The sequence below is a fragment of the Pleurodeles waltl genome, chromosome 10, assembly GCF_031143425.1.
Source record: "Pleurodeles waltl isolate 20211129_DDA chromosome 10, aPleWal1.hap1.20221129, whole genome shotgun sequence".
Classification (NCBI taxonomy): Eukaryota; Metazoa; Chordata; class Amphibia; order Caudata; family Salamandridae; genus Pleurodeles; species Pleurodeles waltl.
Genome location: NC_090449.1, coordinates 16,451,822 through 16,477,091, shown reverse-complemented (window position 1 = coordinate 16,477,091; position 25,270 = coordinate 16,451,822). Strand labels below are relative to the sequence as shown.

Sequence of the window (25,270 nt, the reverse complement as noted above, 5' to 3'; positions counted from 1 at the left end):
GGTTCTAGGGCACTGGCCGACAAAGAAGTTCTGTGGAAATAATTCTTTTCGTGGGAGAGTTACCTGTAAGATATTTAGTTTTTTCTCCCAGATTTCATGGGCCTCCAGGACTAGGCAGCTTTGGACCCTGGGTTACTTGGGGGAAGGTTTGTAAGAGATGAAGGCAGTTCCTATGTTGTACAGAGCATCCTTAGGGAGCCATGTAAAGTGGCAAGAGCTGGGCGATAGCATGCTTTTTGGTGTTAATTATGAAAAAGGCTTCTGTTTTTCGATTTTACTAAGTTTTACAGATACATCCAGACAGAAAACAACGTGTTTCCGGTCTGTATTTATTTTTAAAAGTGGAAAAATGCTGGAAGTTGTGCTTCTTATGAGTAACTCGCCATAATGTCTTTTGTGATTTACAGGACAACAGCTAAGCAGATGGGCAACATGGGGGGGTATAAAAACAGGATGATGTTTCTTTAAATACAAGCATGTGTTATGGTATATAAGAAGTATAATGGTAATATTTACTTGTGTGTGTAATGTTTTGTTATATTTGGCTGCTCAATTTTCTAAACCGCGCCAGGCATCAAAGCATGAGTGTATGTTCGTCAGTTAAATAAATATGGGAATGTACCATTTTACGACTCGACTTATTCTCAAAATACAAAATAAATATGGATAAAACCATTACCATGGCCAAAAAAATATGGATAAATATAGATGGAAATGTAAAAAAAAAAAAAAAATACAATAAAAACCCGGATCCTTAATTATAAATCTCCCATCACCATCGGGCAGCTCTTACAGTCGCAAGAAAGTTTTTGGGGAGACAAGTAAGGGGACCAGTACATAACTGAGGCAGGAACTTACTAGCGCCTTCCACTACGGAAATGTCAGGACTCTACAGAGAGTATATATTCAAAGTTTTTGAGCATTTTTAGGTTGAAATAGAGCATGTTAAGGCATTGTTTGTTAAGTGGAAGCTTTTAACCAGGAGGAGTCTAAGGGGTTAGGCACTGGTGATAGGTTTCAGAATTATTCCTGCAATCTTGATGGTGTCAAGACAAATTTGGCAGTAATTAAGGTTTAATTTGTTTATTCAAAGAAATTCAATATTTAAAAATTGATTTAGTATGTATGCAGAGCCAGCTTTTTCAGAAGTAGGAATACAATTTACAGTAGATACGGGTGTCATCAGGTGCTTGAACAAGCACTGGCAAAGCCAACAGGTCTCTGTTGTTAAACCTATTGCCTTCCGCAGTGCTTCTTGTTTCTGCTAGGTGGCCGCCATGCACACTCACCGACCATGGTGGCTATCATCAAATGCATGCGATGGTGCTTTCAGACGATCCATTTAGAGGTGGCTTCTTTGATAGACATCTTTGAATGCATTTTATTCAACCATAAGAAACTTCATTAAGAGACAGCTATTGTTCATGCTTGAGTACACGCACACACAGGTGGTCACTTTGGAATGGTCAAAGCACTATTTTAAGGTAACCACCTGCAGATGCAATGGTTGCCGTCACATAGGGCGGAATGGGTTAGGGGCAAACAGCACAGGGGCTGTTTGTAATAAAGAGAGAGGGGTAGGAGAGCGTGGGGAGCATGGCGAGGTACAGCGGGAGAGAATACAGTCCGTCATAGGCACAGGATCTGATTTCAACAGCGGAAGGATACATACCATGCAGAAGCAGAGACGTGAGAAGGTCAGAAACCATCCACACATGACCAATGGGCTGACCCAGAGCATCCTCCATGTGTTGTATTGTTTACAATAGGTCTTAGCCTCCAGGCAAGATCTAAAAATGCCAAGGGGCACATTATCTTAGCTGTGTTTTTTTACTGAGAAGCAACACATTTCTCAGTGATGTTTACGGTGAAGGACAAGCCAGAGATGGGGCATTGATGATCAAACATTGAGTGCTGAGGGTTCTGTTATTTTTAACAGTACTTTGACACGTGCACCCTTAAGGCATTGTGGTACAGCACTGCTTTGAAGTGAGAGCCAGACAGTCTGGGACAAAGTTTGGGTTGGATTCTTAGCGCCAGCAGGAGGGACAGCGTCAACCAAGTACGCGAGGAACTTAATGTCAGGGTCGTAGAGAAAACGGTTTCTTTAGAAATTGGAGAGAATTCATTCAATGTTGAACTCAAATTAGACTGTCATTGAGATGCAGGGGCTGTATAGAGGTGGAGGAAAGTTGTGTCCTGATCCTACCTCTTAAAATTGAGGTGAAAAGTTCCTCTCTCGACAATTTTATTGGAGAAAAGAAAGCTCTTTACTCGTCAGGTCAAGGAGGAGAAAGTTTTTTAATTTCTTATTTGAATATTTCAAATAGTTTTTAGGTCAGTTTTTGCAGAGATATTTGTGGGCTTTAGACAGGCTGAAGTTGCAAAATGATTCGTAGATTTTCTTTTGAGCTGAGATAATTTAGGGAGAGGGTTTTTTTTGGTGAGTGACCAGATTTTGAGGCTGATACTGGTAGTGAAATATTAGGAGGTTTCAGTGTTATTTGCAGCAGTCCTGCATAGAGATGTAAGGACATCAAGGAAGACTTAAGAGAGAGGGTTACCTCCTAAAGAGTGACGCTGTTTGCACCCAGTGGTTGGAAAAGAACAGAGATGACCGAAGTTTGCCAAGGTTTGTGTGTTTTCGTGTCCAGATGAACAGAGGTTCTGCAGATTTGGATGTGGACTGACGTTAGTCCTACTTGTGGCTTACAGATTGTCAATCCTTTAAGCCACGGAGAAGCCACTGCATACTGGGCTGTGCAATGGACAATGTGTCAGGGTGTTTAGATACCTGTGCGTTAAGCTATTTCCTTCAATATTAATAAACATGTCTCCAGGGTTCTCATTCTTTGGACTGCCTCTAGGCACATGAAAATGTGTTGGACCATAGGTTATGCGAGTGTCCTGGCACAGGCTGTGACGTACGCTTGCATCAATGCACGGGCATTGCAAGGTGATGCCCACTTCAGCCCTGGGCTGTTGGAAGATGGCTGACCGCTGGAAGAGTCCAGCACTCTAGGAGTGACAAAGCAAGGATGCCGCTGGCCCTGATGCAAGCAAAGAAATGATCTTCACGCTAAGTGAGTACTAAGCCCCATATTTATACATTCTTTGCGCCACATTTGCGTCATTCTTTGATGAAAAAGCGGCGCAAACGTACAAAACACAATTATATTTTGTAAGTCAAAAAATGATGCAAATGCGGCGCAAAAAAGTATAAATATGGGCCTAAGAGACCGAGGGCCTGACTTAGAAGTCTTTGCATCTTGTAAGCCGATTCTAAATGGGTAGAGGAGCTAAACATTTTTAGGTTCGAGCGCAAAGCACTCTGTCCCTGGTGTAATCTCTCTGTGGGCTTTTAACCATGACCATGTCACGCCTATCAGTTTGGTTGGTTTGTGGGCTTGCCTTTTAAAATTAGCTTGATTCAATTAGCAAAAAGCATGCATACGTCATACCTTTTCCGGTGTTTAGCCCGCCTTGAGCGCACCAGCCAACTACTGAAAACATACTAGGCTCCATGTTTTCCGTATGGTTTCTGGACTGCTTTTTCCCTTTATTTCATAGGCAGCGCGATCTCGCTGGGCAGTAGTCGAGCGCTTTGCATGACATCGACCCTGTTATATGGATATTTGCACTTTTGCCGGTTACATGGATAATTGCACTTTTGCTGATACGTTTCACTGCGAGCGAACTTCTGTTTCTTTTGTGTGTCTGCTTTGCGCTCATAGTGGCTGTCAACTCACTTATGTGAAACTGTTTTGCTTTTCATTTTCAGTTTATCTGGCAAGAAAAGTGGAGTTAGGAATTTACGACGCTAATAGCTTTAACTAGAGCAAACGCAAGACCCATTGCATTGCAAATGCTTGTTCATTTTGCTGACATTTTAAATGTTTCTGTTGTTGACTTTTCAATTTCTCTTTTCTTTTCTTCTTTCCTATAAACAACACTGTGGCCCCACAGAGTTCACGGCTGGGTATGTCATCGCACTACATCTAATATCTCCTACGGTTGGTGAGTGCCTAGAATTTTAAAACATTTTATGTGTCTTACAGTAGGCATTGGAAAGGGTGGGTTGCCAAAAATTTATTTTTAGGAAGTTCAGTCCTAATGCTCTTACTTCATTGATTGGCAGGCAATCTGCTCCAAACTATGTATTTTTCTGTGTGCACGAGGATCCAGTTTGAATTATGCTACTCCATTGGTGGACTGGGGATTCAACATTAATTACCCCTCGGTGTCTGCATGCTCCAGTCCTAATCTACTTGATTCATGGTCTAGGAGATAAATTCTAATTCTCTCATTCATTGACGGATAATGCAATGTAATCATAAATATCACACTCTGCTCGAGGACTGAGAGATTTGTCCCCAATCCCTCACTCTACTGGTTGATTCGTGGTATCCATCCCTCAACATCTCACCGCATTGGTGTGAAATGGTACACAATCCTAACTCTTACATTCAGTGGATCCAATCATACGTGTCGTTCATTTGCCAACAATTTGATTCCATGCTAGATGTGTGATCTGATTCACAGATAGTGGAATTCAATTCGAAATCTCTTACTCCGGTAATGGTGACTGGGACAATATCTTAAATCTCCTATTCCTCTGATGGATAGTGTACCCAATCATAAAACTCTCATTTCTGGACAGTGGAGGTCAATAAATAACCTGTTATTTAATTTGCAGATATCTAATTTGGTTAATCTAAATCCCTTATCCATTGGTGGAGAGTGATATTCAATCATTAATATCTCAACCAATCAGTAGATAATGGGACCTGTTCTTAACCAGAGGATAATGAAACCCAATCATAAATGTCCTCTGTGTTGGTAGCTAATACGATCCAATGTAAAATATCTTATTCTCTTGAAAGATTGTGGGATCTGATCCTTAGTCCCTTAATCAATTTGTAGGTGGTAGGACCCCATCCTATCTGGAATATTCCACTAATCATTAGTGACACCTGGTCCTATATAATCTAGCATTGGATTTTGATAATAATGTATAAATCGTTTAGACGTCAAGTGGATAGTGGAGCTGATCCTAAATTGCAAACTACACTTGTGTGGATTGGGATCAATCCTAAAACATTTTTGTCTGAGTGTATTATGGGATTCAGTCATAAACCTGCTTTTCCATCAGCGAATAGTGGGATCCATTCCTAAATCTCTGAGCCCACTGATGAACTGTGGAAAACAGTTCAAAATATCTTGTGTATTAGTAGATAGTAGGAGTCAGACATAAGTAGTTTTCTTCATCAGTGGATAGCGGGACAAGACCATAACTCTTTTATTCCATTGGATAGTAGTGGGATTTATTCCAAACTTGACTATTCTTCTGCTGGATTGGGAGATGTTACCTTGAATCTCAACTTTATTGCTGAATAAGAGGATAGGATTTTTAATCTCTTCTTCCAATGACATTGAGAGTAACAATGTCTAAAAAAGTACTATTAGACTGAGTTTAACACTGTTTATATTAAACAAAAAAGTAGACAAACTCAAATGTAACAGTGGTTTGATTGCCCCAAAATTAGAGGTGTCGTGGAATTGATAAAACATGAGCCATGAGACCTGATGGCATCACAAGAAGGGTCCTTACATGACACCTTGACACAACTGACAAACAATCACGCCTTTGTTCTGTTAATATGATCTTTATTCAACTCTATTGCCTGCAGCATGTTAGTAAACAGTGACTGATAATTAATACAAATCCGAGCAATAAAAGTTAACAACAGGTAAAAGCATTCTTACTTTGAAAAGACCAGCAGGTGCTACCCTGCACTCCTTAAATTTGTATGTGGTAGAATTAACTGTCCCTTACTCAAATCACTGGAGCTTAATTTATGCATAGGTGAATTATTTATTATGCAAGGATAATCTTACATACATTCCTATTATTGAGCTTCTGTAGTGTCTGTTTATGCATTTGTACATAAAGGTCAGCCGTGGGAGATTTGTTTATGCAGAATATATCTCATTTGACCTGCTAAACTGCATACGTGTTGTGGTAGCATGTGCTACACATGCAACGTTTCCTGCTTAAAATTGGAAAATGCATTGAACCCGTGTCGTACCTGGCTTCTATGCTTGAAGCCATACCTCACATAGAGTTGTCACGTGCAATTTTCATCAAAGCTTCACTTGGCAAAACAATTTTCAATTTCATCCAGGCTTAGATTAATTAGGCATCAAAAACATTCAGAATCCAGTTCTACCAAATAATTAATTCCAGACTCAGGGTCCAAGAACCCCTCCGGGTGGAAGTGGACGAGGAAGCCCAAAATTACTAAATGAAATGTAGCGCAGCGAAGCATCAGTCAGTCCGCAGCCTGTGTGATCTTCAAGCAGAGAGATTTTCTCAGACGTGGGTCCCCCATACCAGGGAGAGATGGACGGCTGACATCGGGTGATCCAGAAAGGTGCATAGCCAAATGAGTTGTTTATTTAGACCTGGTGAGACCGGACAAGCAGCTGCAAAAGGTGGCACAACCTGCCAAAGACGAGCAAACCGCTAGGAGGCAAATCTCAGACTGATCTACCTGCAGGGTCTCAGAAGACTATGACCTGCTCTCCTAGCTTTCTGAAAGTATTAGGAAAATATTTAGCAAAATAGTTTCAAATACACTGAGAAGTGACAATAACTTGGATTCTGAAACGGGACAGAAAATCTCATAAAGAATTTTAAAGACTTTCTTTGAATTATTCAAGCCTTCCAGAGTCTTACTAAATGATGCTTCTTGTTTGTGAATGTTAGGTCTTAGGTAGAGCATGACGAGAGTCTCTGCAGCACTTTCTTTCAGATGCATGTGTAGAAGATATCCTAGTGGGACACACTAAAGTAAAGAGAATACCCCCCGCCCCATGTCCTTAGTGGAACATGGGAACCCAAGGCAGATGATAATTATAGATTTAATTTAACAAGAGCTAATTTAGGATTGTTGCCAACACCAACACTGAAGTAAGAGAGAAAATAAATCCAGAAAATCCTGCTATATCAAGGCAACCCAAAAGCCTGACTCTTGCTAAAAAACACAGAATAGAGAACAGCGTGTGTGCAAAAGAGACTGAATGCTGATACTGGTGAAGAACCAGTACATTACAGACGGAGAAAACTAAATCAAGGTTCACAAGAAGTTAAGACTATATAAACATGGTCAGAATAAATTATGGAACACAACAGTATGGTACCATGAGGACCTTCCTATACCATAATAAAATGATCAAATTTGAATACTTGAAAGAGTTCACCAGAACCCAAAGTTGACATTGAACTAGTGTGTACTTCACAAGAGCTCAACATGCATTTTTTATATTAGTTGAGTTGCTTTGATTCAGTATTTTCAAGCAAAGGGAAGCCTCCTTGCTCATTTGCACGACAGGGACCAGGATAATTACTATAGCGGTGGGCCGTGAGCGGAGCTCTTTGTTCAAGCGTCCGCTCCGGCAGCCATCTTGGCCACGCCCCTCAACATGCCTTTGTTATATTAGTTGAGGTACTTTGATTCAGTATTTTCAAGCAAAGAACAAATGTGTTGGAAGAGGTTATACATCTTAGAATGGAAACAATACAGGTAAGTTATGCTTTTATCAGTCAGAAGTTGAATACATCCCTGATAATGGAGACATTGTCTTTCTATTTCTAATGTTGCTTTTTAACAGAATGCTTGCATTAGCAGGTTCTTTCTCTAATGTTCACTTGTTTGGCTAATAAAGGCAGAACATTGTATATAGTATTTGTGTTCTGCTTTTAAACTCTGGGATTGAAATTTGAGGAAAGAAAGATAGGCAGGTCTGCTGAACGGTGTTCTTTATCTGTCATGCTGAGTGAACAAAGTAGGGTAATTGGTTGCAAATCATTCACTGAACTAATTTGCCGCTGTTGATTTGTGGTTAATCTTTTAATGGAGATATTTCCCTGTTCATTTTCTGACAATTACCTTCACTTGTTTTGTAAGAGTATCACACCAAACTGCCTATTATTAGACTATATATAACTATGTAGCGGCAGTAGATTATGTGTCCTTTTAAACACAGGTGGATCCTTTTTTTATTAATCAATATATTGATTACACACCTATGTCATTGTCCTTCCTACAAGAGGTAGGGCAAGGAGTTTGAGAAATGCATGTTGATTTTAGGGGTGGGCAGAACTTGTGGAGACACTCTGTGACATTCCACGGAGTTTCGCCAACAGGCAGAAAATATGCATGTCGTGCTGCTCGCGCTGCAATTAAGTGCCGTTGCATGAGCAGCATTGAAGAATCAGCTTGCATGGCACCATGCGGTGCGCAAGAGCACACAGCCATTCGGGTTGACTTTGCTGCCGCTCGGGTAGAAAATCTACTCAAGTTGAAGAAAATCTACTCGAGAAGCATCCCTCCGACAGTGACTATTCGCTACTGCCCATGTTAGAAAATTGCACTTGGGGATGCCAAATCTCATACCCTCCACCTTGCATTTCTACAGCCTCAAGGGAAAAAAGTTCCACCACACAGCGATTGGCGGAATTTGGCCAGAACTCGTTACAAGAGTAATGCAGAGTTGCCGAATTCCACCAATTCCCCAGGCAGAATGAAACAATCCATCCACCCCTGGTTGTTTTTAGGGTTGTGCAAAAACATTCTGCTGCACCGGCAGAATTTACAGAGTTTTTCCCACTCCGCATACTGCTTGGGGCTCAGAGTTGCATCAAAACTCCAACAACCACTCTTGTGACAGAGTTTTTTTCCCATGTGTGGCTCACAAGCAAGAATTTGAGCCCCTAGTGTGATCTGTAGGCACTAGAACACCTCCCACCAAGATTTCTCAATGCGGGCAGTTGCGGGAGGTCACAGCCATTCATGTTGAGTAGGCTGCCAATCGAGTAGAAAACTACTCGAACGGCAGAAAGAAGCAGCGTCCTCTGGTGCGCTGCTTGATGCGGTTCACACTGATTTTACAGTGCGGGACAAGCTCCTGGCATAAAAAACACAGCGCGAGCCACGCAACGTGCCCGAATTCCGTCTGCTCGCAAAACCTTGCAGAATCTCGTGGAGTTGTTATGTAACGCCGCAAAGAGTGAAACTCTGCAGTTTCAGCCAGTCCTGGCTATTTTGACAAAATCTATTTCCCAGCCCATCCTCCTTTTGTTTGGCGAAAGCATGGCTTGGGTCAGACGTTTAGCGGGGTGCGCTCATTATATGAAGCTACCAGCCCCACCAGGATTTTTGCTGCAAGCTGCCCTGGACCCATCATGCTTAAACCACACGCATGGCTTTTCTCCGGACTGACAAGTAACATCCCACAGGAAGCTAATCCTTGTAGAAGTGTAATGTTGCCTTCCTTTTTCATCTTAACAGACCATAGTGCTTCTTGGACAAAAGTGTCACCTTATTAGCATCAGGTTAGTGCATGAATGTAATAATTTCCAGAGGAAATGAGACTGGCGAACCTCTGCAGAGTGACTACCACTGCTCAACACCACACATGGCACTTTTTATGGTAACTTTGTATCCAGTTGAACTAGACCGAGCCCACTGGAGAAACCTGTGTACATTCTACTATGCTAGCTGTGCTGTTTATGTATGGTGACGTTTTGTACAATACCTAATGGTATTTTTGGTGGGATGATGTTTTGTCAATTAATTTTATTTTATGATAATTTAGGTTTCTCGTAAAAATGGTGGGGCAGATTTTAAGTTTGGTTTACTGTTGCTTGGACTTGCTTGGATACACAAGGCTGCAGACAATGGGTTTTGGAATTGCAACAATGGAAGTATTTGATTTATATGTACATGCTGTTTTGTGTGTGCTGTTTTGTTATGTTTCTAGTTGCCTTGAAGTTATACCCACTGATACTGTTGCTGCTTTATAAACTAAAGTTACTTATATTAAAGTCATGCTCAAAATACCTTCTTACCAGGAAGACTTTCTCAGCAAAGTGTTTTTCTGTTTGCATAATGTGTTTTTCTATTTGCACAAAATTTACAATTGTATATATGCTGCTATGTTATGCTTATTTGCATAGCATGCTTATCACCCGTGAAGGTATCCAGGCGCTGTGCAGGTGGGTGGGTGGCTGTCTCCCTGGTTGATCATGTGAAGAGCCCGGCCTTCAGCTTCTTGCGGAGTCAAGAAGTGACGCGGAATCTTTGATATAATGTTGGAGGTTGTTCCATGCTTTGGACCCATATCGAGAGTTTGTGGGCTTCACATAAAACAAACAATAGACACTGAGACCTAACTACAATGTCACCATGCAGTTCAAAACTAGAAAATGTGTGAAAGAAACTATGAATATGACATTAAACCATAAATCACTGTCTTTTTAACGAAGGAGGCGTGCAAAGGGTCTAGGATGGGAATAGAATGATTTGACCCCCTGTTCCACAACCACCAAAGATCTAAAGGGAAGTCCCAGTTTCAAATTCTGCCAATCTGATTACAAATACAAGCTATAAGAGTTGGCATATTGAGTAGTGAGCCTGCTACTCTGGCATGCCCACAGGTCAATACCCCACGGAAAGGCACCGCAACTGGACTCCGTAGGATGAATATTCGTTTTTCCCTGGGTTGGGTTCGACCTGCTTCCCGCTTCCCTCCCCGCTGTGTCGCCGGCACACTAATGGCATGCGCTTGTAACGCTACTCGCCTAAAGATGGCGGTTACTACCAGCGATGTGTTTTAATTGGTTTACTCCGCCCTCGCAGCCTCTGAAGTTGCCTTGATTAACGGTACGACTCATTGCCTCCTAATGAAGCCCCATCTCTGGCAGCAGTGCATGCTGCGAATGCGCGTGTGTCGACGTCCCCTGCTCTGCGCCTGCCTATGACAGATTCAAGATATATATCTACGGCTGATGGAAAGCTCCAGAAATTAAAATACTCTCTTCATCGCCTATGCCGGCCGTGGACAACAAAGCTGTGCTTAGTTTGTCAAAAATATCTGCAGGGGCTGTAAATCTTGCTAGGAGCCCCCACCAGAGCTACTGCATGCCGTGGTGGTGTTTATCGCTGCCTAGACCTGATCCCACCTCAGGTCTCTTTCTCCCACCACCCTTTCTTCTCTCACTCTACACTTGGGGCCTGATTTAGAGCTTGGCAGATGGGGTAACTCTGACACAAACGTGATGGATATCCCATCCTCCATAGTACGATTACATTATATCCTATGGGCATCGTAGTACGGCGGACGGCATAGCCGCCACATTTGTGACGGACTATTCCCTCCGCCGACATCTAAATCCGGCCCTTAATCTCTTGAATGCAAGGATTGCCTAATCCTGATTCCACCTCTTGCATTTTTCTTCCTCTACTCTAGCTATAAAACTGCCAAGAATTTATTACACCTCAGCTCTCTTTCTTGCACGACCCCACAGCTCATATCTCTTCTTTCAATCTTGTGGATTCTTTTAAATCCCTATGTTCTTTCCATGTCACGGTTTCCCCTTTCTCTCCCTCCTTCTTTCTCTTGTCTCCCTCTCTTTCTCGCTAGGCTGTGCTCTTGTTGTCTCTTGGGTTGCAGCGCTATGGGATGTAATGGGGGAACGATAAGTGAGAGACAGAGAGCATCAAGGTTATACAGGCGAGCTGATATGTTTAACTTTAAAGGAATATTGATTGTGCCTTGATTTACTAAAGATAATCAGTGCATTGAGGGTTCAGTTTGAAAGAACCAGGAGGGACACTTCCAGACTGTGAGCCTGATTTTGAGTTTGGCAGACAGGTTACTGCGTCCCAAATGTGATGTATATCCCGCCCGTTGTATTACGATGTCCATAGGATATAACGGAATTGTAATACGTCGGATGTGATATCTGTCAGCAACCTCACCTGCAAAACTGCAGATCATGGCCTGTATGAGCAGCCGAGGAGGGCGTGGCTCAGTGCTTAATTTGTGAATAAAAATGTGCCGGTACGCGAAGACACATAATACTGAGGCAGCATAATCCTGAAGACATCTCGGGCCTCTTTAATCCATTTACAGCCACTCCCTGCCCCTTCAGCTCACTCTTGCAACTTTCTGCTTTCTCCCATTGTGACACTTTTTCCTTTTTTCTCTTCCTCTGTCTTTCCCATCTGTGTCTTTTGCTCGCAGTATCCTCAAAAAATATGTGCTGGTGCCCGCACCGGAAACAACAAGCACAAATTAATCACTGGTATGTCTGCTTAAACTGCTGAAGTATTGAAGGCGATAGTAGCTTTTATCTACAGGCCTAAGATGTGGGGGCTGGGGTTATTTACCTCTGATGGCCACGGCTTTTCCTACCATTGCTTTGCAAATACGGTTCAGTATCAATGCCCATTCAGTGCTCGGCCTCTCTCTCTGGTGTTAACTTATTCCTTCCTTCCTAGCATTAGTAAGGTGGCTATCCTACACCTCCGAGCTCCCATCCCTTGCCAATCTCTTGCCTCCTTCACTTCCTCTGTCGACTGGGTACCTTCTTCGACTCACTTTTCCCTTCACTCCCCATCCCCCCACTGTCCTGCAGGCATATAGAATCATGAAATGATATTATCGTACAATAATGTCTCAGAAATGATGAAAACCATCAAAACTAATCGGTGAAAGTGAATCACCGGAAAACAGTCTCCATCTCTGAGATATAGTTATAGTCAGCCCTGGGGAACAGTAACATTGTCTGCTGCTCTGTGTTTCCAGGCTTAGCTTCTCTGGTACAAAACATTACTGTCCCCAATAATGAGCTCACACGGGCAGTCACTGCTCAGACATGTATTGTCTATTGGCTTACAAGACAGGAGGCCGCCTACTCACAGCAGCACCAATGACCCCCACCTGGAACACAGGTGAGTGCAGTGTTGAACACACCCACACTGGAAGAAGGTGTGAGTTTGTCTTTCTAAGGCAGGGGTCTCCAACCTTTTCTTTAGTAAGAGCTACTTATGTTCAATGAAAATTATCCTGAGCTACTTATATTATTAGTATTGTTGTGATATAGTAGTCGCTGCATCAGTCAAGATTACATCAGTTACCCCCCTTTGCAAGATTAGTCCCTGTGATCACATCAGTACATCAGGCAGGATCGCCAGCAGTTACTAAAAAAGGGTTTTTCATTCTGGAATGCCTTTTCATGGGTGGTACAAGCAGTCATAGCTGCAGTCCCCCTGGCACCAATGCAATAGTATTATTAATACATCTCCCAACTGATGTATCACTTAAAAATCAGCTTTAAATATATTTTGGAAATTTAACAATTTTTTTGTCCAAACACCAGTTTAGGAGTTCCAAAGATGCGCACATTTGCATTTCGAGTGACACTTTTTAATTTTGATAAGCATATAATAATTGAGACAAGCAAAAGCATTCAGTTGACTAGGCTGGGATGCACAAAGTGAGATACTTACAGGTAGCAGAACTACCTGTAGCTCACAAGAAGCTCGTTGGAGAAGCCTTTTATAAGGCTTCTAATATTATTACAACTGATGATGGGAGTTGGTGCTGCCTGGAGTCCGAAAGATGGAATAGGACGAAAGTTGTGATTGCCTTTGCATCATATTCACTATCTCCTGCTGAAGAAAAATACTCAGTAACTGAGCGTGAAGCTCTGGTGTGTGTATGGTCATTAGATTATTTCAGAACATTCATATCAGGAGACATACTTAATATTAGGAGTACTTACAAACATCTGATTAAACTGTTCACAAGTGAAGGATTAGTTAATGCTTCTGATTGACTTGCAAGACTGTCGACGCAGTTATATATGTTCCTGGAAAAACAATGTTATGGCAGATTTTTTGTCAAGCATGCCAACACAAATAATAGCACCTGAGTGGAATGAAAGAGAGGATTAGCGAATTGCATGGTGAAAGAAAACAGCCATCCTACTATTAAGAAGGAAAGTTGGGATATTGGAGATGAACGTGACAAAACTTTGTTCAAAGTGAAAGAGTATGTTAAGTATGGTTGGTAGAAAAAAAGGTATGTGGGGGTGAGGAAGCCAAACTGTTTTGGGAAGTGAGAAGTTGAGAAATGAACCTGCGGTGGATGGAGCATACATGGAAGGGGATGGAGAGAGGGGAAGAATAATTCCTCCAAATGAGTCTAGACAAACTGTTATGAAACAAATCTATGAGTTCCACTTAGCCAAAGTCAAGACAAAAAAGGCTGTGAAGAGTTTATATTGGTGGCCTGGTCTGGATGTTGATATGCGACCTTGGTACAAGAACGCATTAAAATGCGAAGGGCCAGATAAGCCCCTTAGGACACTGAAACCACCCATGGTTGAAACTGATCATCCAGATTCTCCTTGGGAATGTGTTTCTGTGTATATCATGGGACTGACTGGTGAAAATCACAAGTATGTTTTTGTCTTGGTGGATTAATTTTCTAGGTGGCATGTGATTAAAAGAGTTAGAGAAGCAGACACCAATGTTGTTTTCGAAATTTTGGCTGATATGTTTCTGTGAAAAGTGATTCCATTAAGTTTGCTTACAGATAATAGAGTGCAGTTGATATCTAGCAAAAATAAAGCATTTATATAATCCCAGTATGAATGGAATGGTGGAGCGATTCAATAGATTCAGTGCTTAATTTGAGCCAACGTTTGCCGGTGAGGGCCACTAGTACTCATTTTAGGGACCAATATTTATTTTTCCTCATGGGAGATTTCCTGAGCGCAATAGAGGGAAAAACACACAAACAGGAAAAAACGGAGGAAGAGAAAGAAGGAAAAGCCTTCCTAACAGGAGAGAGGAGAAAACTGCAAAAGTAAAATTAAGGGGCAGAGGTTGTCTGCTAGTTGATTAAAGAGACCTGAGGGGGTTTCCAGGCTATGCTGACTTAGTGTTCGCTGAGCTGTCATTCAAAAGCGCCAGCAGTGGGCTTCTGCGCATGAAAATGTTTGTGTGTAATGAAATTGGGGTTACACCATTTGAGAACTGTGTTGAGATTTGCTTGAGGCTGTTTCTTTTCAGGTCGCCTTAGCCGAAAGTAAGAATAAAATCAAATCTATACCTTATTCCAGTGTGGGTGCTTTTGCAACAGTACAGTACGCTCAAATAAAGTGTGACATGTACAAGGTTCATTGGTATCTAGGTAACCATATCAGACAAGGTTCAAAACCTGCTTGGAGCTTGGTCATCACACATCCCCCACCCAACACAACAGAAGAAACAACGGACAAGGGACAAGGGACAAGGAACAAGAGAAAGATGCAACATCTGAGGGACAAGCAACAAATGGAAAAAATAGGGCAACTAATGAAACCAGAATTATAACAACAAGGAATGGATATGATTACCACCGAACTCAGGAGAATCTGGCAAGTAATTCAGTAAATGCTGATGATGGAATTGCGTTGTGGAGTCCCAGGATGACAGGAAAAATTAATTTCATGGCATAGACTTTCCACCACTTGGGCCCCTGCCTGTGTCTTCCAAGTAAATCACTCCTGAGTGCAGAGGTATTTAACATGGCAAAACCATCAGTCCTGTTGACATCTTTCTTGGCGGCATGGCAATGGGCAATTTACCTGAATCATATTTGTTGTATGGAGTTGTATTACACTTTACCACTTTGGACATGCTCCACATCTTGAATCCAAGTCAGAAGATTCCTTTTTACTTTATTTATGATGACTGGTCCAAAGAATCTCGTCTCACCCTCCTTAATTAACCCTGGTCTTTTCACGAGAACAGAATCACCCACTTTCCACAAAATATTTCACACAATTCTTAACATCAAATCTGGCTTTACTCCTCTCTGGTATTCCTTTGTTCTAGCAGTGATAACACCCCAACTTCAGCAATCACCCCCTTGCCTCTGTTTTCCTGCCCCTAACAAGGCAGGTTTAAGTTTGTAACTGGGCATCCCACCCGTCAAGGAGAAGAAAAGTGATTTTAAAGCCACACAATTACGGGCACTATGAAGATCTCACCAAGGTTCAAGCAAAACATCCTTAGGTGGATTGTTGGTTTCAGCTGCTCTCTGTACACAGGCCTTGGCCATTTGGTTCCTTCGCTCTGCTAATCCATTAGCTTGAGGTGAGTAAATTGCTGTCTACTAGTGCTCAATGGACAATCCCCTCAAAAACTCTTCATCTCTTGAGAAACATACTCTACACTATGTTCTGTCACAATGGACCTAGGAGTGCCTTCATGAGTGAATTGAGTGAATTAACACTTCAAAAACTCTATTGTGGCACTGCTATTTACCAAACTCACATTTGTAGTAATTATCCGCCTAGAAGTTTGATCAAAAACATAACACTCCCTCTGGGGTAGGAGCGCTCGCATGGATGAATAATGTCCAATCCAATTTGTCCAAAGTTTAAGTGGAACTTCAACCTGAGCCGGTGGAGGAGAATGAGTTGCTTTACACTTGGCAGAAAGTCAACAGTCTTTTGTAACCTCTTTGGTTTTCTAATTGTGATCTGGCCACCAATGCATCTCTCACACCAAGGTCTTTAGCAAGCTCTTTCCTAAATGTCCCTCATGTACCAAGTTTATCACCTTTTTTCTCAGTTTGACTAGTGGCACCAATCGGGTGCCCCTGAATAGATCCCCATCAAAGAGGCTCAGTTCTTCATGCACAGTCAAAAGCCTTGAAAACATTAGAACGCTTCCAGCTTTGGGCCCTGACTTGATGCTTTGAATACCTCCTGCATATTTAGGGCATTTTCCCTTTCCCATCTAACCACCACAGCTTCTATACCAATCCTCAATCTGTTCAACTAGCAAGTATGATAGATAGTCAGCAACACAAATGTTATAGTCAGATGTGCTGTACTTGGGAAATGTAATCTGACAAACCCTCCTTCCACCTTCTTATTCTAGGGAACACATTTTCACAATTCTTCAGAGAACAAATATGCACAAAGTGGCGATGGTGAAACCTAACCATAAAGGGTAAACCATAAAGGAAAAAATTGAAGTGGTTGCTTGCCCATGCTGCTGTTAGAACCTCTTGTTCAGAAACAGAGTAGTTTTCTTCAGCCTTTTTGAGGGAACATCAAGCAATATCCACAACTCTCGACACCTGCATATAATCTTGAAAAAAACAAGATGTGAGGTTTTGCCTCAAGCACAGTCTTCATCATGCTCTGGAAATGTGTAGAGTCAGATGCTAAGGCAAAGGACACACATATCAACTTGTATGCTTCTAGAGGCACTACAAAAGATGCGAGGTGCTTAGAGTCAATGTGTAATTGGTTCTGGTAGTATGCAGATGATGAGTCCATAACATTAAATAGCTTTGCATTCCCATTCCTCAATGCTTTGTTAGAAATTCTGAGACATTAGGAGGTGGCTGACAGACCTTCCAAATGTGTTTGTTGAGGTCTCAGAGGTCAACACACATTCTTATTTTTTCCTGCTTCCTTAGGTGCTAGTACAACTGGGGCAACCACTGGGAGGATTCAATCTCCTCTGTAACACCTGGTTTTAGAAACTTCTGTAACTCATCCTTAAGTGGACCTGTCATCATGTTAGAGACATTCCTGACCCTGTCCACACATGACACAGCAGCGTTCTTGGGGTGATTTTGTGCTCAAAACTCTTTATTAACCCTAATTCCTATCTAAAACACTCTGTAAATCTTGGACTTTATCTGTTCCCTAGTCATTGTTAAATATTAGGAGCAGTTATCAAGGTTCATTGGGATTTAAAATAATTCCCATCTCACCTTGGTGACCCCTTCCTCGTTTGTTATCTCCTCTTTTGGTAACATGTATCTCACTAACCATCTCCCTGTCATGAAATGTGATCTTCGTGACTCTGTCACCAACTACATCAGTCCTCGTGCCACCATATCCCACTGGATTTATATCAGAAGGCAATAATGTAATCCTATCTTCACAAAATTGCTAATCCCAATGTTTATGACAAATCATGGCATCAGGCGACCTGTCGTCTTCCAACACTAATATTTCTTACCATCCACAACGGGTTGGCACTCAGCAAGACCAAAGGCTCACATCTTCCCTTACACTCAAAATCATCTTCCTCACACCTTCAGAAACACATTCAGCTTTTTTAACTCTATCACAATGACAAACCATGGCATAATGTCCTCTTTTCCAACATTTCTTTCACATGGTATTTTGGCAAAACAGCTGTGACTGATGGATAAATGATCTACATTCCCACGTCTGTTGCATTTATTTTGTGAATCTTAGAATTCCCTTCTAGTAAAGGAGGCTTTATTTATACCTGATACTTTTTTGCACACAACTTTCTACATTGTCCTGAATTACCACCTCACATATTGACTCTCCAACTTCCTTCACTTCACCGCAACAACTTTCTCAAAACTCTTGTGCTATTGTTGGTATTCTTTAACCCTTCACTTGTTATTACTGAATGCTTTAAGTCTGGTTTCTTATCAAGTCACTTCTCCTGAACCCTTTGGCTATTGGTGGATCGTCCCAACTTGTCTCTAATAAGCAATGGTGGGTGGAATTCACAGAGTTTCACTTTGCAGAATTACGCAGAGCTGCAGAAAAATTCAGTACGATTCCGCAGAATTCTGCCAGCGGGTGGGAAATATGTAGCTTGCACTGACATTTAGCTTCAGTGGTGCGAGCTGTGCTGAAAATCAGTGAGAGTGACACCGTGCGCTGCTGAAGAGCGCGGCCATTCGAGTTGATTTTCCTGCTGCTTGAGTAGCAAACCTACTCAAGCTGCAGCACATCCATTGAAAGGCAGCTCCTAGACTGTGACTGCTCGCAAACGCTGGCGCCACCAGTAGTGCAAGCTGTGCTGAAAATCAGTGAGAGTGACACCGTGCGCTGCTGAAGAGCCAGGCCATTCGAGTTGATTTTCCTGCCGCTTGAGTAGGAAACCTACTCAAGCTGCAGCACATCCACTCGAAAGGCAGCTCCTAGACTGTGACTGCTCGCAAACGCTGGCGCCACCAGTAGTGCAAGCTGTGCTGAAAATCAGTGAGAGTGACACCGTGCGCTGCTGAAGAGCGCGGCCATTCGAGTTGATTTTCCTGCCGCTTGAGTAGGAAACCTACTCAAGCTGCAGCACATCCACTGAAAGGCAGCTCCTAGACTGTGACTGCGTGCAAACGCTGGTGCCGCCTGCGTTAAAATATTGCGCTAGTGTACCCCAAATCTTGCTTGCATATTGCTGAGCCTCGAATGAGAAAAATTCCATCACACGACGACTGGCAGAATTTTACCAGAACTCCGCATTAAAGAGTAATGCAGAGTGGCCAAAATACCACCATTACCGCGGGCGGAACAGAGTATTCCGCCAACCCCTAGTAATTTGGGAATCAGAGTGTACCACATTTACATGCGTGAGCCTGGGTATTTAGGGGCGCGCATCATTTCCAGCCTTCTCTATTTTCCCTTGAACCTTCACAAAGAATTCATCATTACAGGACGAAATGAACCTGTACACCAAAATGTCCTTCCAGCGGTACAACAGGTGTTTCACACACGCCATTTGGTTCCTCTTCAGCAATCGCCAGGAGATCCCATCCTGACTCTCGTACAGGTTTCTTCCTTGCACCCCTAAATGATGGAGACGTAGCCCTTGCTTCCTAGCTGGAGAAGAATCACCCCAAGAGCAGTGAGGTATGAGCCAAATACCTGCCTCCAAGGCCTGAGGGGAGACAGGTGCCGCTGACATCCCTGCAGCAGCCATGGTGGCTTCATGACCAGCCAGCCTCGGGACTGATGCCTTCCAGGAAAGGGTGAGCATCTTTGTGGCTAGTGTTACAGATCCCACCACAGCACTGTGGATGAAACCACTGAGAATGCAAGAACCCCTGAGGAGAAAGGGGACACACAGAAGAAGGGCAAGGAGAGACAGGGATGTTGGGGATGGAGGGACAGGGGAAGTGCAGACTGCAAACATGTGGGGGGCAGGAAATACCGCAGGAAGTGTGGGGGTCGGAGATCTGGACAGAAAGAGGAAGGTGAGGGAGAGGAAAGCTAAAATGTTTTAGAGAGAGACAGAGGGAGAGATGAGAGAGCAGAAACAGCTGAGCAGAGAGAGGTTCGGGTGAAGGGAGAGGAGAAGGGCGAGGATTGCTGTGCAGGGAGGGCCGCTCTTGGGAGAGCAGGGAGAGCCGGAGGGGGGAGGGGGCAATCACACGCCGCAGAAGGAATGGGAGGCAACTTCGAGAAAAGCAATAATCTTCTGAAATAACGATTCTGATGAAAGTGGTGGAAATGCAATTTTCTTTGTGGCTGTGCATCCATAAACAGCCCGTGGGGGATGAAGGGGCGGCGGGCCCTGCCACCTGACTACACAATTTACATTCACAGCCTGAGCACCAGTGGCCCTGATAACAAGAGCGGGCCGTTCTGCTAACGCCGGCTGACAGGGAGCACTCCAGCGGAAAAACGAGCTCCCACCTCGCAGGAGAGGCCGCTGGTTCCCAGCTGGGTGCAGCGCGCGCCTGGGGGGGCCGTAAACGGCGCAGGCTGCACAACTTACCTGCAAGTGATCCTCGGCGCATCACACGTCTGGATAGGAGGGGGCGGAGCCCGGTGACTCGGGGGGTCTGGGAGGGGCTGAGTCCAGCTTCGGAGGGTAAACCTGGGAGAGTGAGTCCTACCTGGGAGGGGCTGAGTCCAGCCTGGGAGGGTAAACCTAGAAGGGTCGGCCCCAGCCTGGGAGGGTAAACGTTGCGGGGCCAACCCAGTTTAGGAGAACAAGTCTAGGAGGGGCTGAGTCGAGCCTAAGGGGGAGGTTAGGAGATCCTGATCCCGACCTCCGAGACCAGGTGCCGGGAGGTCTGAGCCCAGTTTAAGAGAGGATGAGCCCAGCATAGAATGGCCTAGACCTAACCTCTCGGATTACAAGCCTCGGAGCTGTCAGTCAAGCCCCTGGGAGGGCAGCCTTGAAGGGTGTGCCAGCCTTTTGGAGCCGAAGCCTGGGAGGGCAAACCTCAGGTGGGTGACCTCAGCCCAGGCAAAGGCAAGCCTGGGAGGGCAAACCTCAGGTGGGTGACCTCAGGTGAGACAGAGGCAAGCCTGGGAGGGCAAGCCTCAGGTGGGTGACCTCGGGTGAGGAAGAGGCAAGCCTTGGAGGGCAAGCTTCAGGTGGGTGACCTCAGCCCAGGCAGAGGCAAGCCTGGGAGGGCAAGCATTGGGTGGGTGACCTCAGGTGAGACAGAGGCAAGCCTGAGAGGGCAAGCTTCAGGTGGGTGACAGCCCAGGAAGAGGCAAGCCTGGGAGGGCAAGCTTCAGGTGGGTGACAGCCCAGGAAGAGGCAAGCCTGTGAGGGCAAGCTTCAGGTGGGTGACCTCAGGTGAGACAGTGCCAAGCCTGGGAGGGCAAGCTTCAGGTGGGTGACCTCAGCCCAGGAAGAGCAAAGCCTGTGAGGGCAAGCCTCAGGTGGGTGACCTCAGGTCAGACAGAGGCAAGCCTGTGAGGGCAAGCCTCAGGTGGGTGACCTCAGGTCAGACAGAGGCAAGCCTGGGAGGGCAAGCCTCAGGTGGGTGACCTTAGCCCAGGCAGAGGCAAGCCTGTGAGGCAAGCCTCAGGTGGGTGACATCAGCCCAGGCAGAGGCAAGCCTGTGAGGGCAAGCTTCAGGTGGGTGACCTCAGGTGAGACAGAGGCAAGCCTGGGAGGACAAGCCTCAGGTGGGTGACCTCAGGTGAGGAAGAGGCAAGCCTTGGAGGGCAAGCTTCAGGTGGGTGACCTCAGGTGAGACAGAGGCAAGCCTGGGAGGACAAGCATTGGGTGGGTGACCTTAGCCCAGGCAGAGGCAAGCCTGTGAGGGCAAGCTTCAGGTGGGTGACCTCAGCCCAGGCAGAGGCAAGCCTGGGAGGGCAAGCTTCAGGTGGGTGACCTCAGGTGACACAGAGCCAAGCCTGGGAGGGCAAGCTTCAGGTGGGTGACCTCAGCCCAGGAAGAGGCAAGCCTGTGAGGGCAAGCCTCAGGTGGGTGACCTCAGCCCAGGCAGAGGCAAGCCTGGGAGGGCAAGCTTCAGGTGGGTGACCTCAGGTCAGACAGAGGCAAGCCTGGGAGGGCAACTTGTAAGAGTGAGTGAGTATAGCCTGGGAGCGTCTGAGCTGAGTCCCTGCGGGGACAAGCCTGGAAGGGCAAGCTCATAAATTTGTGCCCGGTCTCTGGGATAATAAGTTTGAGAAGGACAGCCCAGCCCCTCGTAGACCAGCCCAGGACTTCTGGCCAACCACCAGTGGCGTAGCGAAAATCCCCCCCCCCCCCCCCCCCCCCCCCAACTTCCTTTCAAAGTACATGGAGGGTCCCAGGCTCCTGATTCAGTCAGGACCTCTCAGGCCGGGTTACTGTTCTGAGGGGGCCTCCGGAGCTCGGGGCTGCGGGGTCGCATGTTACGCCTCTCCCAACCCCCTGGGATAGTAAGCCTAGGTGGGCGTACTATGAGGGTCTTGGGTCACGCCCTCTTATATCAGGCCTAGGAGTGCCCGATAGCCATCATTGAGAAATCCGTCTGGGGACTGAGCACACCCCATAGAGTAACTATTACTAACCCCTCAGGAGAGCACTTATTACAAGCCCCCCAGACTAGGCCGCATTTCAGAAGGTCCTTCCTCTCGGTGGACCCCATGTTTGTAGTCCCGGCCGCCATGACAGCATCACACAGTCTAGAAATGTGCTCTTGGTTCGTTTCCATTAAACACATTGGACTCCCACACCCGATGACCCATGCTTTTAGCAGAACAGCCCTAAGCTGAAATATGGAGGCCTGAGCCCTGCAAGTTGCACAAGTCCTGACAGTGAATGAACACGGTTTCAACTTTGCATATTTAAGAAGCTCCGCACTTCGGGAAATCCGACTGAAATTGTGACTTCTGCAGCTATTCCTGTCAAACGTGCTTTCTTTCACATCAAACATGTATCCACACAAAGGTTCGCAGAATGTAAACAAACACAGTTAAAATCTGCACACGTTTCCAACATGGAAATCTGCTGTGAGGATGCGGGTAGCAGAGATTAAATTTCAGTTGCATCCCACCCGTCAGGCTTCGATTTCTGTGAAAACTCGCTTCTCGTGTACAGAAAGGACGTTTACATGTGAAAAACCATGAAACTTCACATACATAAACCAGGATAGAAATCGGGAACTTCACGACCTTTACAGGATAATCACACATCCTGAGTCACCCTTTAAGGCTGGAGGACGTTTTCCTTTGACTCGCTACTATAGAGGCAGCAATTGTGTCTTCTGTGGGTCATTGCGTCATCTTTGTCTCAGACTTGTTCAGCCTGAGTGTAAGCAGTGCTTAATTTGAGCCGGTGGTTTTCGGAGCGGTGGTCACCTGCACTTATTCCTCTGCCTCAAGCATTTACTGCGAGCAAAAGACACAATTGGGAAACACGGAGGAAGAGAAAAACGAAAAAGTGTCATAAAGGGAGAAAGCAGAAAGCTGCAAGAGTGAGCTGAAGGGGCAGGGAGTGGCTGTAAATGGATTGAAGAGGCCCGAGATGGCTTCAGGATTACGCTGCCTCAGTATTCAGTTCTTGCACATTTACTTGCAGCAGCCGCGTGTTTACGAGAGCTCTGGGCACCGGCACGTTTTTATTTACAAATTAAGCATGGAGTGTAAGGTATGTAGTCACTTGTGCCTTGAGTCCCCTCCACCTACAGAGGTCTGAGGAAGATGCTTTCAGTTCTTGAAGGGTGTCAACAAACTATGCGTCTTGAAATGCATAACTCTCACCTCCATGGTCTGCTGTGTGGTTGGTCTGCTTTCCCAAGAACCTCATCCCTGCAAAGGACTGGAGTGAGTCGGACTCACCCACCCTTGGAACAGAGTGAGTTGTTCTGACCCCCATTGAATAGAGTGAGCTGCCCTAACCCCCATCAATACAGTCCGTTGGCCTGTCCCCCATGCAGTGAGTGTAGCCCTCCTCCATGGGTTGGCCTGTCCCCCAAGCAGTGAGTGTAGCCCTCCTCCATGGGTTGGCCTGTCCCCCAAGCGGTGAGTGTAGCCCTCCTCCGTGGGTTGGTCTGTCCCCTATGCGGTGAGTGTAGCCCTCCTCCGTGGGTTGGCCTGTCCCCCATGCAGTGAGTGTAGCCCTCCTCCGTGGGTTGGCCTGTCCCCCAAGCGGTGAGTGTAGCCCTCCTCCGTGGGTTGGCCTGTCCCCCAAGCGGTGAGTGTAGCCCTCCTCCGTGGGTTGGCCTGTCCCCCAAGCGGTGAGTGTAGCCCTCCTCCGTGGGTTGGCCTGTCCCCCATGCGGTGAGTGTAGCCCTCCTCCGTGGGTTGGCCTGTCCCCCATGCAGTGAGTGTAGCCCTCCTCCGTGGGTTGGCCTGTCCCCCAAGCAGTGAGTGTAGCCCTCCTCCATGGGTTGGCCTGTCCCCCAAGCAGTGAGTGTAGCCCTCCTCCATGGGTTGGCCTGTCCCCCAAGCAGTGAGTGTAGCCCTCCTCCATGGGTTGGCCTGTCCCCCATGCGGTGAGTGTAGCCCTCCTCCATGGGTTGGCGTTTGCTGGCTTGCTAACCAATGGATGAAGCCACCGGGTACATCAACTCTTGGGCTGGGCTCTGTTTCTCCTGGGTCTTGATGGCTGTTCCTCCGTGATCTAAGGGTAAATTGCCAGTCCTTATGGCCTGGAGAGTTTGCCCTGTCAGCCATGTTGTGCATCATGTCATCACAATCACTTTTCTACCAAAATTCTAACAATTAGCTCTTGTGTTGCGAAAACGTGAAGGGGGGCTGTAAACCCTCATTGGGGGTGCTAGAATATCAGGATCTACTGTGAATCTCGATTGAGGTGCAATGGCAGAGCTGTGTGTGTGTGTGGGGGGGGGGATGTATCGGGCTATGCTCTGGGTCAGGATTGAGGTGCAATGGCAGAGCTGTGTGTGTGGGGGGGGGTGTATTGGGCTTTGCTGTGGGTCAGTATTGAGGTGCAATGGCAGAGGTGTGTGTGTGGGGGGAGGGGTGTATCGGGCTTTGCTCTGGGTCAGGATTGAGGTGTAGTGGCAGAGGTGTGTGTGTGGGGGGAGGGGTGTATTGGGCTTTGTTGTGGGTCAGGATTGAGGTGCAATGGCAGAGCTGTGTGTGTGTGGGGGGGTGTATTGGGCTTTGCTGTGGGTCAGTATTGAGGTGCAGTGGCAGAGGTGTGTGTGTGTGGGGGGAGGGGTGTATTGGGCTTTGTTGTGGATCAGGATTGAGGTGCAATGGCAGAGGTGTGTGGGGGTGTATTGGGCTTTGCTGTGGGGCAGGATTGAGGTGCAATGGCAGAGCTGCGTGAGGGTGGGTGGTGTGTATGTATTGGGCTCTGCTGTGGGTCAGGATTGAGGTGCAATGGCAGAGGTGTGTGTGTGTGAGGGTGTGTATGGATTGAGATTTGCAGTGGGTCAGGAT

The 25,270-nt window shown here is 45.6% G+C and overlaps 1 protein-coding gene across 2 annotated transcripts in view; it reads left to right on the top strand.

The window, feature by feature from the left end:
* L1CAM (L1 cell adhesion molecule) overlaps window positions 1-25,270 on the top strand; it is a 531,714-nt gene that overhangs the window by 78,812 nt on the left and 427,632 nt on the right. For both annotated transcript variants that reach the window (XM_069209429.1, XM_069209428.1), the window contains exon 2: window positions 3,967-4,017. The gene's annotated coding sequence lies outside the window, so the exon portion shown is untranslated. The remainder of the gene's footprint in view (window positions 1-3,966; window positions 4,018-25,270) is intronic.